General features: G+C 45.6%; 1 protein-coding gene across 2 annotated transcripts in view; it reads right to left on the bottom strand.

Moving 5' to 3' along the window:
* The window catches only part of TESK2 (testis associated actin remodelling kinase 2), a 610,614-nt gene extending 596,888 nt beyond the window's left edge, over positions 1 to 13,726 (bottom strand). The window contains exon 1 of one of the 2 annotated variants that reach the window (XM_086952281.1): positions 13,635 to 13,726. The gene's annotated coding sequence lies outside the window, so the exon portion shown is untranslated. The remainder of the gene's footprint in view (positions 1 to 13,634) is intronic. The other variant, XM_086952282.1, reaches the window with a different exon arrangement.
* Between the last annotated feature and the right edge of the window lie 4,820 nt (positions 13,727 to 18,546).

Here is an 18,546-nt window from a genome sequence, read left to right as displayed (position 1 = left end):
GCAGTTTTTGTATAACTCAGCAGTAGTCGGAGAGAAGTTGGTGAAACCAAAGGGCACGGTCCACTCACAAACTAACAAGATGGTTAACTACGCCATCCCGAAGCTCACCGGAATTACGGAGGAAGATGGGGCCAAGGAGCCCTCGCTAGCAGCGATAATGACGGCTGTCAGATGTTAAGGGCTCACTGGCCCCCCAAATAGACTCTGTGTCAGTCGAAGTCACGCTGATAAGAGCGGACCTCTCCAAACCGAGTGACAAAGTCTCAGCTGCCGAAACGCATATTGCCCAGCTTCAGTCCACAACAAAATGTCTGGAGTCACAGGTGCTCACATTGACGTAACAAGCCTCGCACATGGCGGCGAGGCTTGTGGACCAGGAGAGGAGAGCAAAGAGAAACAATATACGTATGGTGGAGGTCCTGGGGGTAGCGGAGGGCCCCAGCATTGACCTATTGCTGGAAGCCTTCATAACGAATAAGCTGCAACCTGAAAGACTGTAGAAATTCTTTCCCATTGAATGAGTACATAGACCTCAAGTGCCCCCCCCCCACAAACCCGAGGCCCGCCTTGAACGATCATTGCAAAAATAATTACTGTGACAGACGCAATTCTCCAGACAGCCAGAGTGAAAGGGGGAAATACAATTTGAGAAAAACCCTGGTCCGATTCTTTCTGGACTTTACTCTGCAAGTACAGCACCAAAGGAGGAGCTTTGAACCAGTGAAAAGGAAACAGACAGGAAATTCAAATACATGATGCTTTGCTCTGCAAGGCTTTGGGTTATAGCGGATAGAATGACCTGGCATTTCGCATCTCTGGAGGAAGCTTGGGAGTGGATGGAGGGATGGCGCACAGTCGGCAGGAACAAAAGCAAAGTCCCTGGTCGCTGCCGGGAAGCAAGTAAAAGCGGCATGGAAGATTAAGCTTCGCACAATCAACAGTCCGCAAGGAGGCCCGCAGATGGATGTGGGAACTGAAGGGACCTAAATAGGTGGGGCTGACAAAGTAAGAGTGCATGGGACAGGATGGGGATTGAGTAGGGCTGCATTCAGGGACATCAAGCCCGGGACATGATGTGAGAACAATCTGGAACCAGTGGTCAGATAGCAGCTCACTGGGACACACAGGGACCACATTTCGAGAAAGGGGGGTGCTAGGAAGGGAGGAATTTGTCGTTTGAATGAGCTTACTGATTGTCTTGGTGGGAGGAGTCCACCCCAGTTGAAGTTTAGTTATGTTATTTAATAAGAGAGAGACGCTCTGCAGGCTGGGTAGTTGGGGACTTCACAACCAGATTCGCAAGATAGAAGGGAGGGGAGGAGGAGGGATGGTGTTGGGGATGAGGGGGTCGTTTTGTACTGGTTACACGCAGACACCTCTGTGATAAAACAATGTGTGAACTGTGGGACCATGGTGTAACGGGAGGGAACTGGGATAGGGGCTACACCTCCTTGCAGCCATGTGTATTCGTATGGGTTAGTATCTAAAATTTCGTACCAATATCCATCAGTCAAATACAGTCAATGACAATATGGTTCTGGAATGTAAACAGCCTCAATGGTAAGGTGAAATTCACAGTATCCTTGCAGTTCATTGGGAACCATGCTCCAGACATCATCCTGTTACAAGAAACACACCTCAGAGGAAATCAGTGTAAGGCCTTAGATAGATATGGTTACACTCTGTTGGTGCCTGCCGGATATGCCACAGGCTCCAGGGGGCCAATAGTGCCAGTAGTGCTATGCAGGAAAATGTTCCCCTTATCTGGGGTGAAAACATGGACAGACCCCTTGGGCAGATGTGAGATTCTGAGCAGCCAATGAGAGCGCCAGGCCATTAACCTTTGATCAGTGTATGCCCTGCCGAGGTTGCAGCCCCCCATCCCCAATGTTGAATGCTCTGGGATCTCTTCTACTTGAGCTCCCGCGGGGGAGACTGATCCTGGGGGTGATATGAATGACATGCTTTCAGTTGAGCTGGCCATCCAGGGAGGAGGACTGGGTCTCTGGGAGACTTCCTTTTGATAATGGGACATGGTGCCATCACCATCCCGATCTTAGTACAAGCACTTGTCTGCGGCACATGGCAGCCTTACATGTCTAGACTACCTGTTCACACACGCTCACTCCATGGGTCAGTTCAAGGAGGCCAAATATGTAGCCCGAGGGATATCTGAACACTTCCCGGTGGAGAACACGTTACAAGGTCTTTTGCACAGCATCAGGAAACGCACAGACCATTTCTTTACCGAGAACCTGAAAACAGTGGATTTGAGGTTGAAAAACATGGTAGGCATTTAAAACAGTACTCAGGGGTTATGCCTAGGCTCAGACTGGGGCCACCGAAAAAGAAAAGATACTGAAGTGCTCTGCCCTTGAGAGTGAGATTTTGGACCTGGAGGCAAGGCGGAAATAGAGGAGGAGGTACCTGGGGAGGTGACGCGACGCACCGCCCCTGCCTGCGTCAGAGAACTGAGGGAGATACAAGAAAACAATGTCAAGGCCACAGCCCGGACCAAAACAGTACAGGATATATGAGATAGAGAACAAGGACAGTTGGCATGGTTGGATAGGCGCGAGACGGCAGCGAGGTGGGTCACGGAGATACAGGATGAACTTGGGGAAAGACATGTGACCGACAGAAACTGCGGAGACGCTCACATCCCATTATTAAAAGCTATACACATCTACCATGGAACATGCAGAGTCAGACTGTGTTAACATCGTTCAGGACATCACCTTACTGGGTCTAACAGTAGTAGACAGATTGGAGGGCAAACTGGCGATGGAAGAGATTAGTACAGCCGCCCGTGATCTGCAGTCGGGGGAAGGCCACAGGGCCGAACAGTCTCTGACTGAAGGTGTTTAATTGCATGCTCAATAAGACGGTGCTGCACCTCCTTACAATGTTGCAAGATGCTAACCAGACAGGGTTTCTACAGAGGGACCAGCGGATTGTAGGGATAGTGGTGATATCCAGAGAGTGCAAGCACCCCAACGAGTTGCGGGTTGTATTGACCAATATCCAGCCTTAACTTTGATGTGAAGGTCCTAGCAAAGGTTCTTGACATGCGCTTGAATATGGTGATCTTTCCCTTTTACATGCAGATCAATCAGGCTTTATGCCGCACAGGGGTACTAGACTTAACCATCGCAGACTATTCGGGAACCTACATGTCACAGAGTCAAATCTTTTGGTGCCGTCGGCTCTGCTGTCCCTGGATGCCAGAATGGCTTTTGACAGCATGGAGTGGAACTACCTGTGGGCGGTTCTGTCTCACATGGGGTTTGGACTGACGTTTATTGGTTGGATAAATCTACTATACAAACAACCACTGGTATGGGTAAGGGTTAATTCTACTGTGTTCTGTGCGTTTCCCATACAGAAGGGGACGAGGCAGGGTTGCTCCTTGTCACGGTTTTTATTTGCCCTGGCCCTTGAATTATTGGCGGCATGGGGCCGCCAAGACCCATTGATATGGGACATTCCAGAGGGAAATAAGTGGGAAAAGCACATATCCTTATACACAGATGACATTCTGCTATATGTCCAACGTCCATAGTAGTCGATCAACATAATTCTGCAAATTTTCTGTATTTCTGGACACTTTTCTAGGTACCCCATTAATTGGGTTAAATCCCGCTGATCCCACTAGGAGGGGGGATCCCCAAACTGATGTCAAGGTGCAAGGTCCCTATAGTGCTAGACGGGTTTGAATACCTGGGGATAAACATAACGAGGAACCCTCAGGCGTTTTATGATCAAACCTACTACCCCAACTGATTAAGATTCAAGAGGGATGCTTAGCGTTGATGGACGCTGCCTTTAACGTTAATGGGCCGTGAAACCCTATTTAAAATGATGACACTCATGCCTGATATACGTCTTGCAGAACGTCCAATACCAAATTCCGGCATCATTCCTCCGTTCGATCGAAGCAGAGATACAATCTCTGTTGTGAAGTGGAGGGGCCTCACGCAGCCGGTGAATGACTAGGCCTTTGGGGACCAGACGGTTCCAGCTTTTAGAGTAGACAGGTCATATGGGGGCCAAGGGCTACCCCTTCCTACTATACGACAGAAACAAGATTTGTGGTCCACCGGCGCACACACACACAGACAGTAATTAAAATCTGGCAGAAAGCAACAAAATACTCGGGCTGGGAGGATCGGCTGACAGCAAGGACTCTCTTGTGGGCCAACAATCAACTTGGTGAGGTGACCAAGTTGATGGGTTTCGGTAAATGGGATCTTCTAGGTTTGGAAAAACTGGGGGATGTTTGGAGGAACCAGGCATATGTGACATTTGCAGTCCTTCAACAGAAGTATGAAATGAGTCCCGGGGAATGACTGCGATAATTGCATCTGGGCCACGCGCTCCGGATTCACATCTGTGACAGTGAAGACTTGATGCAAGCAGCCTGCCTGGAAGACAGACTCCGGACGGACCCCTTGGAGGGGAAGGCAATTTCCTTAGTCTACAAAAAGGTGGTAAATAATGCCCCAGACTCCCTGGGACTGCTAAGAGGAACATGGGTTGGTGACGTGGGCACATTAGAGGATGTAGACTGGGTAGAGGCCTTACAGAGCCCTAGAGAAGTTGCAATAAGCTCCTGTTTCCGACTGATTGTTAAAGGTCTTTCATAGAATATATTGCTCCCGGGGGTTGCTGTGTCGCCTGGGCACAACTGAGTCATCCCTTTAGCACAGAAGGTGCGGACAGGAGGATACATTCTATCACCTTCTACGAGGGAGCCTGGAGATGCAGAAATATTTGGGCGAAAATCAAGAGTCATGGCGCAGGTGAAAGTTCCCCTAACGCCGAAGTGGTTCCTGTTAATGATTACCAGAGAGGAAGATTGGCCCAGGTATACTAAAATATGGTTAACACTGGCAGAGGTGGGGGCAAAGCACAACATAGCCAGGTGCTGGGAGGCCCGGGCACTACCAATAAGGGCAGACTGGCAAACTGAACTAGACTGGTGTTGGCTTGCAGAGCACACAATAAATCAAAGCAGAGGATGCCCGAAGAAATGGGAAAAGATTTGGGGACAGTGGCAGGCTTACAGATGGCTGTAAGATGGCTCCAGACAGGCGGGCGGTAGCCCATTGCTAGTATTGCATCCTCTCCGTCTGCAAAATGTCAATTGTAAACTGATTGGCTGAATATTACTTGTGACAATTGTATCACCTGTGTACTGCTTGTTGAGCTGTTTGCAATAAAAAAGATGTTAAAAAAAAAGAAACACTGAAGTCCTCCCTGTGGTGTAGAGGTGGGTACTAGCAGAGGAAAAACATATCACATTAACCAGAAGAGACAATAAAGTACAGGAGAACCTGCAAACATGGGGGCGGTGGGTTAACTAGAGGTTGTCTTGTTCAATGGTTGCCAGAAACTATTCGCTCCTTGGTAGGGTTCGGGGGCTTATAGTGGCACTGCGAGTTAGTTGGTCTATAGGCTGACATCCTGTAGAGGTGTCTGGAATCAATCTAGACACCAATCCCTTAGTTTGTTGTTCGACATACACACAGATCCTATGTATTCTTAGGAACTACACAAAAGTCTTTTATCATTAGCTTGCCACTGTAACTAATTCCATGCCACTGTAACTAATTCAGGCCTACCATATTGAACACAAGATTTCCCACAGAGCAACCTTCAGGCACACCGTGACAAAATCACAAATGTATATTTAATTACATATGTCAGAGCAAAACACTATCCTAAAAGGGTCAAACAAGCATTATTGCATTGTAACTCTTCTATTGCCGCAATTTTCCACAGGGGGCCAGCAAAATCCTTGCCTACATCAGTGATTGGTGAGACGTAACAAAATACCTCCCTGCAGACATTAATACAGGGTAATAACAATCCACCATTGGTTACTGACTTTAAAATATGCTTTTCAAAATTGGAATGTTGGTCCTACTCTTCATTTTGAAACTGCCTTTTCATGTGCCTCGTTGTGCGAGTGCTCAGTCTCCTTTCCAAGTGTTTTTTCCTGCTTTACTGAGTGCCTCATCTTGGGCGTGCTTACATTTCTTTTTTTTATTTGGAGTGTAAAAGCAAGACAGGCACCTATTGTAGAAGTGAGTATTTAGCAAATCGGAGTTGCTAATGTAATTAAACAAGTTCAGGAAGTTCACCGACGTTCTGCGGTGCACATACATCATTTGGATGTGACAGACTTAAACCCCAGAAGACCGAGCAAAAGGTTCAGGCATTTTCTGCCCAGATTCAGGTGTTACCTTCAGGGCACAAGGAACAATGCTGGTACGATATCTCCATCACCCTTCCGGTGAGTTCTCCTTATTGTAGACAGCTATCTACCTCTCCTATCCCTCTCCTATCCCTTCCCCCACCAGTTCCCAAATCGCTTGGCTAATATGGGATTCTATTACAGGACTGGAGGCTTCCGATTATGCCTCCCTTTCTTTTATTTGCTACTCACAGCAGACAATGAAAAACGTTGTGTATGCAAATTAAACTACATTTCCCATGATGCTTAGCTATACATCACATCCTGTATAACCCTATAAGAGCCACCATATCCTGTTGCTGAGCCTCTTTCTTTGCTGCTCACGCAGAGTTATGTCACTTTCTCCTTTACTGCATTACTTGTTGATGTGCTTGCGATTGTTTATGCTAATTGATTGTAGCTCGTTCTTGTGCTTAATTGCTTTTCGCCCACACATTTTTGTCCACTTAAGTGTGGAAGGGTATACTCAGATGTGAGTCCCTTGCTCATTGCACCATCAGGATTCAAGCAAGCCGGGCCGAAGACGGCTGAAATGCCAGAAACCGGTCCCCGGAAGCTTGTTTCCTTCCCAGTATAAGAATTGGCTTGGTAGTTTGGTCTGCCCTGTTCCCATGATGCACTGGGCCAGGTTCAGACTAATTTGCATATAGCCAAGTTATGAGCTGGGATGGTGCAGTGAGCTAAAAAACGGTGATGGATCAAGCCCTGATCTTTGGACTGGGTAAGAGTGGTCTGCTTAATTCAGACCCTCTGTTCATCACCACCCCCTTTTCAAAATCATTTCGCCCACTCGGGCGCTGTGTGGATTACGCTCCCACTGGGAGCAGGGAACTGTTACAATTGTTTTTTGCCCACTCGGGCAGCGATTTAAATACTCCCAATGGGAGGGCTGGTACTGCACTGCTCCCGGCAGTGTTTAAGCTTTGAAGTGTGCGCAGTCCCTCGCGCTTCCGCTCCTGGCTTCCCTAATGTGCCGGTGCATTAATTATTGGAGAGAGAATTCGTTCTGACGTACGTAGCCCAATTGGGCTATTTTTTGGAAGGATTTCGGCTACACACGTCACATGCGCCCCTAATTAGCCAGAGACTTATTTTGCAGATATTTTTCATACAGAGCAGGCCTATTTACGCCTGATTGGCTGCAATAACTATCTGGCCCCGGAGTGAGTACACACTCCCTGTATTAATTATTTGGCTCTCTCTACGCCCTGTGGGCTGGAATAATCGTGTATACAGCATCTGCTGAGGAGCTATGTACCTTGTCTCTTCTAGTGTGCATTGGTGTGGCTCACCCCTTACTCCTCTATATTACTCCACATACATATATTATCTACCTCTCTCAGATACAAAAGTATGGATGACTGGGTCAGATTTGAGAAGACGGTCCATATCAGGAGGAGGTTTCCACACCTTCCTTGGAAGACAACATTGAGGCTCTAGATGCTTCGGTCCAAGAGTCTGTCAATCGGGCCATTGAGAAAGCAGTCCCTGCGACTGTGCAGCAAGCACTGGTGGCTGCGTTGAAACAGCTGAGTGAAAAAAAAATATATACAATGGATACATTAAGCATTAACACAACGGATGCGTTTGTTCATGTTTTGACATCTGTACTGTTTTGCGTGTGTTTTCTCCTTTTTGTTTCTTGTTTCATAGGGGAGGTTTGAAAATTAAGATATGAGACTACTTCACAACTGGTAGGTCTACATAATCAAGATTATTTATCACATCACGTGGTAAGTGTTGCAGTAGTGTACATCATAGGTCCTGATGAAAGCCCGTGGGGGCTGAAACATGTTGACCAATTACCATCCATGGTGAATAGTAATTCTTTACATACTATTTCCACTCTGCTTTTAATTATGCCGTTTTGATGGTCGCACCCAATAAAGTTTTCAGAGACATCAAAACAGGTATTTTTATATCACCACTATATTTGTTCACACTTTTTGAGCACTGCAACTTGCCCTTACAGCCTTAAACTCTCATCTTTTGGTTGATGGTCCAACCTGTGGATCCGACATTAGCTATCCACAGAAATCCCTGTGGAAGTGCTTATCGGATACCAACTCTCCACAACAACCCAGATGATGAAGTTCCGCCAATGTGTGGGCTGATGGGTACATTTTCCTTTATGGTTGAACTTTTGTTCTTCTTTTTCCTCTCCTTTGTAACCTCCTAGATAACCTCTTGGTATGTGTGATTTTGGATACCACTAATAGGTACCGACCACTGTTAAGATAAGAAAAGACCCTTGATATCTTCCGTGTGTTATATTGTTCAGTTGGGGGACAAGATACAAGCAGGTCTATAAACACAGACTCCCCTGGGGCCCTCCCTCAGATTTTGTTCTTTGCCCGATGCTCCAGGGCCCTCATGAAGAAATGCACCTAATGCTGTTATCGGGCAGTTGTCCCTGATGGCCTGGAGGCTTTCAGGCAAAGATGGGAAATGCCGGGATTTTGGGACAAAGCTGCGGCTTTCATCAGTTAGGCCTGAGCTCCTTCCACCAGGAAACAATATTCTAAAGCCTGGAAGGGCTGGATTCGTTGGCGCGTGAAACGACACGTTGATCCCGTAGGAGCCGACCTACCCCATGTTGTGAATTTCTTATCTGAAAAGGCGTCAGACGGCTTGGTGTACCGTTCGGTTAACTATTTCCGTTCAGCCATTTCTGCTGGGCACTCCTAGATAGATGGCAAACCTGTGGGAATGCAGCCGGTAATCTGTAAGTTATTAAAAGATATTAGGGTAGCGAATCCTCCCAAGCCTAAATTCTCCTCTATGTGGGAGGTTTCTCTAGTTCTTTCCTTATTTGATAAATGGCCAGCCGATAATTTATTATTAAGGAAGCACCTAACGTGTTAGTTAGCTATGTTATGCCTCTCTGCCTGTCGACATTCCTCAGACGTGAAAGCTCTGGATCTTACAGGTAGAGTATTTACCCCAGATGACTTTTCATTTAACATTACTGCCAGGGTTAAAACATTGTCAAGCAATGCAAAACTATGTGTGGTTCAGTGCCTCAAGGCTTATGAGGAATGTCCTCGGTCTATTTGACCGCACAGTTGCGGATTGCATTGCAGAAGCCATGTAAACCTGTGTCTGCTGCTACCATAGCCAGATGGTTAAAGTCAGTTATGGAAGAGGCTGGTATTGATACCCAACTGCTTGGGGTACATTCTGTTCGTGGTGCAATGGCATCAAAAACCTTTAAGTTGGGCTCTACCATTCAAGATTCTATGAGATCCGATTGGTCTTCTGAGTCTACGGTTAAACAATTTGATTATAAACCGGTGGGTGATCTAGCTTCAGTTGTGTTTGATAAGCTTTAAACTAGCATAATCCGAAGCCTCCGGCCCTATAGAAGAATAAAAAATTAGCTAGCATTCGCACCAAGATTTTTCTATTCTATTAAGGACATAGAGGCGAGGATATCCCACCTGGTTATAATACAAGGTTTGTAATGTTTGCCCACCCGTTTGTACTTTATATTCTGTTTAAGCACAAGTTGCGGGGTTTCCTTTCTTTCGTTCCTTTCAGGTTCTGAAAAGAAGATGGAATAGAAGTATTGCTTGTTAAGAGGAGGTTTACTTTCCAGTTGGTTCTGGTTCTTCCACGTTGGAGGATGGTTGTTGAACTGAGTTAATGTTATTGGACTAAAATGTTATATGGTGGGTCATAAAGGTGGTGGCTAAGCATCATGGGAAATGTTTTATTTGCATACAAAACATTTTTCATTGGCTGCTGTGAGTTGCAAATAAAAGAAAGAAAAGCATAATCCTCGCCTCTGTGTCCTTGATAGAATTGAAAATTCTTGGCGTGAATGTGAGCTAATTTTTTTACTCTCCACCCCCTGGCACTTTACATTATTCTAAATCTCTTAAACATAAATTAACTGCAATAGAATTCTTATACCAGTATCATCTATCTGGTATGGTCTATCTCCTGACTTTTTTCATTACTGTTAGGGCATAAAATCTGGGGAAACAATTTTCTCTCCCCCACCTCTTCCCCATTACGGTATCACTTTTCCATCTTGTCAATATGCTCCTGCTGTCAATTATACAAACCTGGATTACGAGCGCATACCTGAATCTCAGCCCAACCAAGAAAGAATTCCTCTTATTTGCAGAGCAAGAAACAGCACAAACTGGTGCAGTTACATAAACCATGGCTGCTCTGAACCTCACAATTCACTGAATGCAGAGTCATTTGGATTCAACCTGGCCAGCAACCTCACCTTCATGAAACAGACCACCAGAAAATCAACAACCTAGTTCCAGCTCTTTCTGTGAAACTGTACCTTATAGAAAGAGACTTCAGAACTTATTTTCAAGTTCTTGTGCTCTAGCATCTGGATGGTGTGAACTCCCTGCTCCATGGTCTCCTACACTACACAATGGCACCCATTATGTGAGTACTATACACCACAGAAGGTGTCATCAGGGGCCTGAAGAAATATTGACCACATCACCCCCATTCAAAGGGGCCTTGTCCACCACACCATCTTCAAAACCAGCTGTATCATTAAAAAAAAGCCAGAAATGACCATCACACCTGCTTACCTTGCAGACAAACTCACCCATCATCTTCGGTGGTTCTGAGTAAACCCACAGCCATGACACCATCAGAATGCACACAAAATAGTGTAAAAACTAAAAACAAGAAAAGAGGTATCACACGTAGATGGAAATCTCCCGATTCTCCCACAGAACTGGAATGGCGTGCTGCAACAAACAGGTGAGTAAAGCAGGAGGACTCCGTTTACATATCTAAAGGTTGCCCCCACAAAAATTTCAAGATTTGGGTCAAACGGTGAGAATATTACAGACTCATCAATAAGCACTGTAATGTATAGTAAGGACTAATCATAGCAAAGCAGATGAAGTGGGGGTATTGTCTTTTTACTGCTTGATGAGCATAATTTCATATAATCAAAGTTGGGGGGAAAAAGTACAAACAAGATGGCAGGCACATTCCATCTATGCACCCACGATCTGGAACTGCATTCCTGTATCAATCTGGACCACCCCAATGCTGCTCCAACTGAAGACACTCCTCTTTAAAGAAAACTATATCACAATGCACGAACAGTTCCCAACTTAGCTATCTCCCCACCAGTTGTAGAGTTCATGCTTGTCTTTGACTCTGTACAGCCCTGTGCTGTCATTTGGCCAACTCCGTGCTATAGAAATAACGCACATATTTCTTTGTTTGAAATAATAATTACCATCTATTTAGTGGATATAGTTTTCGCTTTATTTTCTTATTGTATGGCCCTTGACTCAATTTTCAATTTCAATTTTCAAAGCTTTTATTCGATTTGTAAATTAACATGCTTTTTCCCCCCACTCAGCTCATGCATGTGGTTTGTCTTAATGCCTTCCTTTTCTACACTTGCTGCTTTTTTCTGAAGGTCCTCCTTTTCTATGAGTGTGTGGACTTTCTGCCAATCTGGGAGTCACTCAGGAGTATTGCTTCTTTCGACGTGCTCTTTCTTGTTTTTCCCCCTTTTCCAAAATACCCAGTGAACACTGTAAAGTCTGATTCACGATTGCATCAAAGAGAAACTAATGGGAGGAGAGTGACAGACTGAAACCACACTCCATCCAACCGTATTCCCATATGAGAGGACTTCACGTGTGAATATAAATCTCAGAAAAAACAAATCTGGCTTGCAAGACAATTCTGTACACATACGGTAACCAAAGCAAAGCAGAAGACCCTGATATGATTTACTTCACATCTGGCCTAAGAAATAAGACCAATTAAGTCAGAAATTGGTAAACCCAGGTTCCACTGTTTAGCTATGCTTTACTGAAGCAGCAGCAGAGCTCTATTTATTCTTGAGTTGGGAAAGTGTGATAAGATATCATGGTCATTCATTCATGTGACTGCATTATACCAAATACTCAGCACCTCAAAAACTTTAAAGGGATTTATGTGGACCCTTTTGACAACGGACAGAGTAATGGATATAATGCCAGGTGAATAGTATGGGAAATGGCTGCAGAGGGCGTTTGAGTGTATAATACATTGTATTCGAGTTATATTTAGGGGTACGCAATTACTTAGAGAAAACCCGTTCCAGTGGGGATTCATTTCCTGAAGTAAAGATTTATTTTCCGCATTAGGCTTTCCCCTAGGTTGTGGAAATACTATCTGCGATCCAGAAACCAAAACAAACCTTTATTATCCTTTGATATTGACCTTGAAATGAAAATATTTTGCAAATATCAGACTCTGAATTATACATTACATTGGTCAGTGGAAACAGTAGTCATTTTCAGAGTGTCTCAATTATTTGTCTCCCCTTCACACTACTTTCCCCAACCACCTCGCACTCTGTTAGACACTTGCACCCTTTTTCCTCAACTTCATTCAGAAATCCTCCATCTGCATAGCTCACAGCAAGTACATCCTCGTAATCACAGTCTTTTCACTTCTTTCCCTTCCGCATGTACGTACTTGACCTACCCTTCACCATGCCATCTCTCCTCACCTATAAACACATTTGTGTCCTTGGAGGCTGTCAATATTTCAACAGCTGTGTACAGTTACTCCACACACATTCACACAAAATGGTAATAATAAATGTAACAAGTGTGACTATTGCTGTACGGTCTGCAGAGACCGAGGATTGACTAGCATTTCATCTGAACACCTTATGTCCCGCTGATAACGCAACCAAGAGCCTGAACTCACCCAGACAATTCGAGTCGACCTAAATAACAATATGTACTATGCGAGAGTCATACGTTGCATGGAGAGAAAAAACTACAGAAAAACATCTGAAAAGGCAAACACTCTTAGGGATTGCAAAAAGTAAACATCTGAAGTTTAACAAGGACTGCATCACTGACAATCATTACCTTATGGGCTGTCACAGTTGTTGTTAAGAAATTGCCTATGGCTTTGACTGTACTGGAGAGCCTAATAGGGGCCCGTTTCAAAGGCTGTAGGTCCTGTACCAAGCTCTGGGGGGAACACGAGCTGGGGTGGGGGAGTGGACTCTGGAAGGTGGGCACGGAAGATGCAGGACAGGAAAAGCGCAGATGACAAGTAATTGGGGAAGGCAGAACAGAGGGTAGAAGGGGCACCGACAGGCCAGAGAGTGGGGGGTCCGAAAAGTAAGAGGCTGTATAATGAAGAAGAGTGCTGCGGGACTCCTCAAAACACTAACGTGCAACTTGGTACAAAACAGCAGCTGACCCAAGACCTGTCACGCATGGTTCGTATTCCTCTAAAGTTAACACTTGGTTCTCGGAGCACCACAAGCCCTGTAATGCTGTACCCTGTCCCCCAACGGAGGGGACCCTCGCTCTCGGACAGCTGCCCGTGGCCCTTGCCCTTCCCCAGGCCCCTCCTTGCTCACCTGTTCTCCTGAGAGGTACAGCCCAAACCCAGCTTCTCTCCGACTGCGACAGACTGTGGGGCAAGAGCCAAGCCAACCAGAGGGCGGAGCACGGGGCGGACACGCCCACTTCCTCTACTGGCTTCCACTTAAGCCTCGTTAAGAAATAGAAGAGAGACTGCTGTCATAGAACGCTTCTCCGATGAGAGACACTCTTGGGGTTTCATTAGCGTGTCTCACCCCCTAAGAAGGGCCAAATAATATTCAATGTAACACTTAGAATTCAATCCAAATACTGACACATTCTTGTAAATGACAACATGGTATTACGGAAAGACTCTTACAACAACTCAGAATAATGATGGGCTATACCTATATCTTAATTCTACGTGACAATAAAAGTTACTATAAATGTGCAACAAATTGATAGTTGGCCCCGGTTTTGCATGTAAAATGAACAATCAAATGAGTCTAGTATCTTGGCCAGCTTCTACACCATCACTGATTAGCTCTTTCGGTACCATTCCAAGATGGCCGACAGATTTTATGCAGCCCAAAACAAATAGTTCTCGTTTTATTCCTCTGTTTTATTTTACCTCTTTATTTACCAAAGCTCGCAGGGGCGGGATCTTTGCACCTCTTAACACTCAGGTCAGGAACTCATTTTATTAATCGGTTGGCTGACCCTTTTTCAACCAATACGATTACAGAAATATAAACATGTTACTGTTCTCCTGACAAGAGCACATTAGAAGCGAACGGAAAATAAACACCAAGTGAGAATCAGGAAATTTAGCAGATGTGTATCCTAACACCTTATTGGGCAAAATGTTAAAAGGTATGGGTGTGTATGTCCACATGGGAGAGGATTAGTGGAAACATATGACATGTTGACTGACAGCTGTACGAGCCAATCAATTAATAATATTAAAGTAAGGTTTGTAAACAAAGCTGTTTATGGGAGAATGATGGAGCAAGGATGAAACATTTCCTAGCTTACGAGAAGGAAAGTTTCAATTCTATTAAGGACTAGGAGGCGAGGATTATACATAATCTTCTCTCACTTTATTATGCATAGCAGGTTCAAAGAAAACATTTATACACATCAATACATTATAAACATGCAAGACTACAGATCCCATGAACGCAGGGGAACTGTCTCTATAATCATACAGTCCCAAGATAGTCCCTTCCTCTTCCTCTTCGTCACTGGAGGATGTTAAGCTGTCATCACGGTCTCAATCAAACTTTTGGTCATTCCCTGAAATAAATAAACAATCCTGTTATCTGACTCTTGCGGAATAGACACATCATCGCATGCAGAACAGTATTAATACTACAACACAACAGAACAAAGCATAAAATGCAATGATACAGACAGTAGAGCAATGCAATGAGATAGGCAGCATAGCAGTAACAACACATGCCAAACCTGGAAGAACACCCAAGAAAAGATTACTTACTACTAACGACCAAACTTCCAGGGCGGGAATGTAATGAAATCAGTCGTAGGAGGGATAATACTCGCCTCCTGGTCCTTAATAGAATTGAAACTTTCCTTCTTGTAAGCTAGGAAATTTTTCATTCTATGGCTGTCAGGTTTTACCGATGCACCTACCTGTGTATTAGACTAGATGACTACATTTCCCATGAGTCTAGGGGGTTTGACTACAACTCCCATGATCCTACAGGACACCCGGATATAGCTCGGCTTGACCGGAGGGAAGGCGTACCTGATTCTGATCGTAGGAGCGGGAGCGCCTGCTCTCGCCTTTCGTACTGTTCCTGTGTCTCACCTCTGCTGCAGGAAGATTCGTCCGGAGTGAGGCGTTTGATTCTGGTACTGTTCACGGCGCCATTGCCTGCTCAGAGCAGGTTGCTCTGGTAACGGCTGCAGTTCTCTTTCTTTTCTTATCCTTTGTGTGCTTTTTGGCTCATTAATAATAACGGAGCTCATTCGGGGTACGAGTGACTCTGTGCTTCTTTTGTGTACTTGTTTTGGCAACGTTCGGTTGTGGAGTCAGTAGCGGAGTGCAGGGGGAATAATTTCCGCATTACCGTCACGAAGAAGGGGCATATAAATCTATATCTTTTGGAATACAAATACCAAAGCGGACGGCGGTGGTAGGTTACCACGCCCTACCGTGTTTGGGTTACGTAAACGTGACGCAATGGTATATGGCTCTTTATACTAACTATTGCAGATGAGGAAATCTGTTATCAGTTAGGGAAAGTAAAAGAACCTTTTCTCTTGGGCATTCGAATAGCTTGCTTGTTTCTTTTCATTGGTCCCGGAAGTCTGACTGCTACTTATGTTTCACGAAGACCCCAGGTGTATATAGATGACGGACATTATCTCAGAGTTAGGGGGTAGGTATCTAGCATTCGTAATGCATACAAATATACATTATTACTGCTGAATGTGTTTGGTAATGTATGTCATTACACTCTTTAGGAATAGAAGGTGTCTTGTGAGAGATAACTGCAGGGAAGAAGAGAAAACAACAAAGGCACATGTGATCTCATTGTCCCTTAGCGAGAATATAAAGAGAGTAGGATTTACATGCTGTATTTAACCTGCTGTGTATTCTGTTTTACAGCTTCCCTTTCCTTGCAGCCCCCTTCCTTACCCTTCCCGGGTTTTCCCCCTTTTGGGGTTTTTTCCCTCGCCGTATCGCTTGAACACCCTGTGATTCTAGATTCGGGGTGTTCGGGAGGTCCGGAGGTGGAGCTTTGTTACTGCAGACGGATCCTGCAGAGTGGAGTCCTGACAATGGCAGGACGGAGGCGAGGATTATGCAAGTTCAAAGATTACTTACGACAAGCGATGCTGCTTCAGAGATAGGCTTAAAGTAAAACTTCTTGAAGGTATATTCAGAGGACCAATCGGCTGCATTCATAATGTCTTCCAATCTACCACCCACCTGGACAGCCTTAGATGCCATAGCCCCCGCGTGGAATGCGCGCCAAATCTACTCACATCCACACCTGCTTCAGACATAACCCATCATACCCACCTGGCGATGGAAGGGGAAGAAACCGCTTTAAAAGGCCTCTGCAGAGCAATAAGCCACTGCTTCTCTCCAGGGGGCTGGAGTTCCAACGTCATCTCCTTGTAAGCGAGGGGCCTTAAAACTGTGGGGCGCAATCCCCAGGGGGGCAGTGGAGCTGTGCAAAGAGGGTCGTGCTTTCCCAGTCACACTTCTGTCCAGACCCAAGGGCTTCAGCCCTCCCTCTTCCCCTGTCCTGTGTCTCAGCCCGGGCTGCAGCAGTGCAACTCGAGCTGCTGGGGGCTCAGCCACTGACGTAACACAGGCCCCCGCAATCCCCACGTCACAGGGGGGGCAAGTTCCAGGGAGCCCCCTCAGCACTGTCCAGTGAATGCCCGGCCACCAGAAACACAAAACGGCTGCATTCTCATGCTAATGCCAGGCCCCTGGGGTGGGTGTTAATAGCTTAGTACTGGGCGAGGTGAAAGTCCGAATGTACTGCTTCTCCATCCTGACCAACAATTATGACACTTAACCGCCCCCCACCTCTTCAGGCTGAACAGGACACCCCATGCCCCTAAAACCATGTAGGTTAGTGTAGCCTTGGGCCTCAAACACAGAACTCTACTCTGAAGTTCATGACTTTTTTTTCCGATTTGTGCACCTGTCAGCGAAAAACAAACACCATAATCTATCTAGTTATCTGAGACACTTAAACATTACAGCGTTATGTGTGCGCCACTGAAAGTTCAAGTTCGCAGTTCAGGGAGCTGGATAAATAAGCAAAATAAGCACTTTTATGTGGAAGCACAACTTCTTCCCAATCATACTCTTAGCTACCAATATGTGGCTGGTAGCCTAAGGCGCTCTCCTGGTAGTGTTTCCTAAAGTTCTCTTGTCTTTTTCTGTTTATTAAGTTTAATCACATACAGCCTGATTCATGAAGCAAAATTGCGCTAGCAATAGCTGCGAAAATGCTATCGCGGGCGCAATTTCCCAAATCGGTATTCACCAGATAATAGCGAAATCGCTAACACAGAATTCCAAAATCGCAAAAAGATTCACAGAATCCCGGCAGTAGACCATTTGCGAATCGTAAGTAGCGAGAAATCACGGAATCTGCGAAAAAATAGCGAAATCGCAATATCATCGCAATCGGGATTCATGAAAAATGGCAATTAGCGAAAAAACCCAAAATCGCAGTTTGCGAGGCGCAATTTAAGGACAACCCAAAGCAGGTGGTAACCATCAAACCCATAGTAAAAAAAAATTTGAAAAACCGTTGGCCAATCAGCAACTGGTGCTGGCCTGACCAAACACACTTAATGAGAAGCAGCATCAGCATAAGGAGTGTCACAATGCCAGCAATGTACATGGTGGTCAGGCGGCGAAGGCTACAGCGAGCAGCATGGAGGAGACGCAGAATCCAGGACAGGATATTCCGCCAGCGGGTCACCCTGCTGGGCCAAACCAGAGAACAAATATACGCAAAGTGCCGCCTGAATAGGGCAATGATCATCAAGCTAATTCAGGACCTTGACCCCCTGATGTCGCACCCAACAAGGCAGACCAATGCCGTGGCAACACATGTCCAGGTATTGTGTAGCCTGCACCTCCTGGCCTCCGGGAGCTTCCAGGGGATAGTTGCGGCTGCTGGGGGGATATCCCAGCCCACCATGTCCCGCTGCCTAGGGAGTTTCCTTGACGCAATGCTGACCCAGCTACACCCCCACATCAAATTTCCAACCAGCCAACAGGATTTGGATGAGACGAAGTTTCAATTCTACAATGTCGCCCATTTCCCACACGTGATAGGATGCATTGACTGTACCCACATCCACATCTGCCCACCGGAGTACATGTACCGCAATCGCAAGTCCTACCACTCCCTCAACATCCAGATGGTCTGCAATGCTAAGACATACATCACGGACATAGTGGCA

This window comes from Lissotriton vulgaris, chromosome 1_1 (genome assembly GCF_964263255.1).
Source record: "Lissotriton vulgaris chromosome 1_1, aLisVul1.2, whole genome shotgun sequence".
Taxonomy (NCBI): domain Eukaryota; kingdom Metazoa; phylum Chordata; class Amphibia; order Caudata; family Salamandridae; genus Lissotriton; species Lissotriton vulgaris.
Note: the sequence above shows the minus strand (reverse complement) of the source record. Positions and strands in the feature narration are given on the sequence as shown.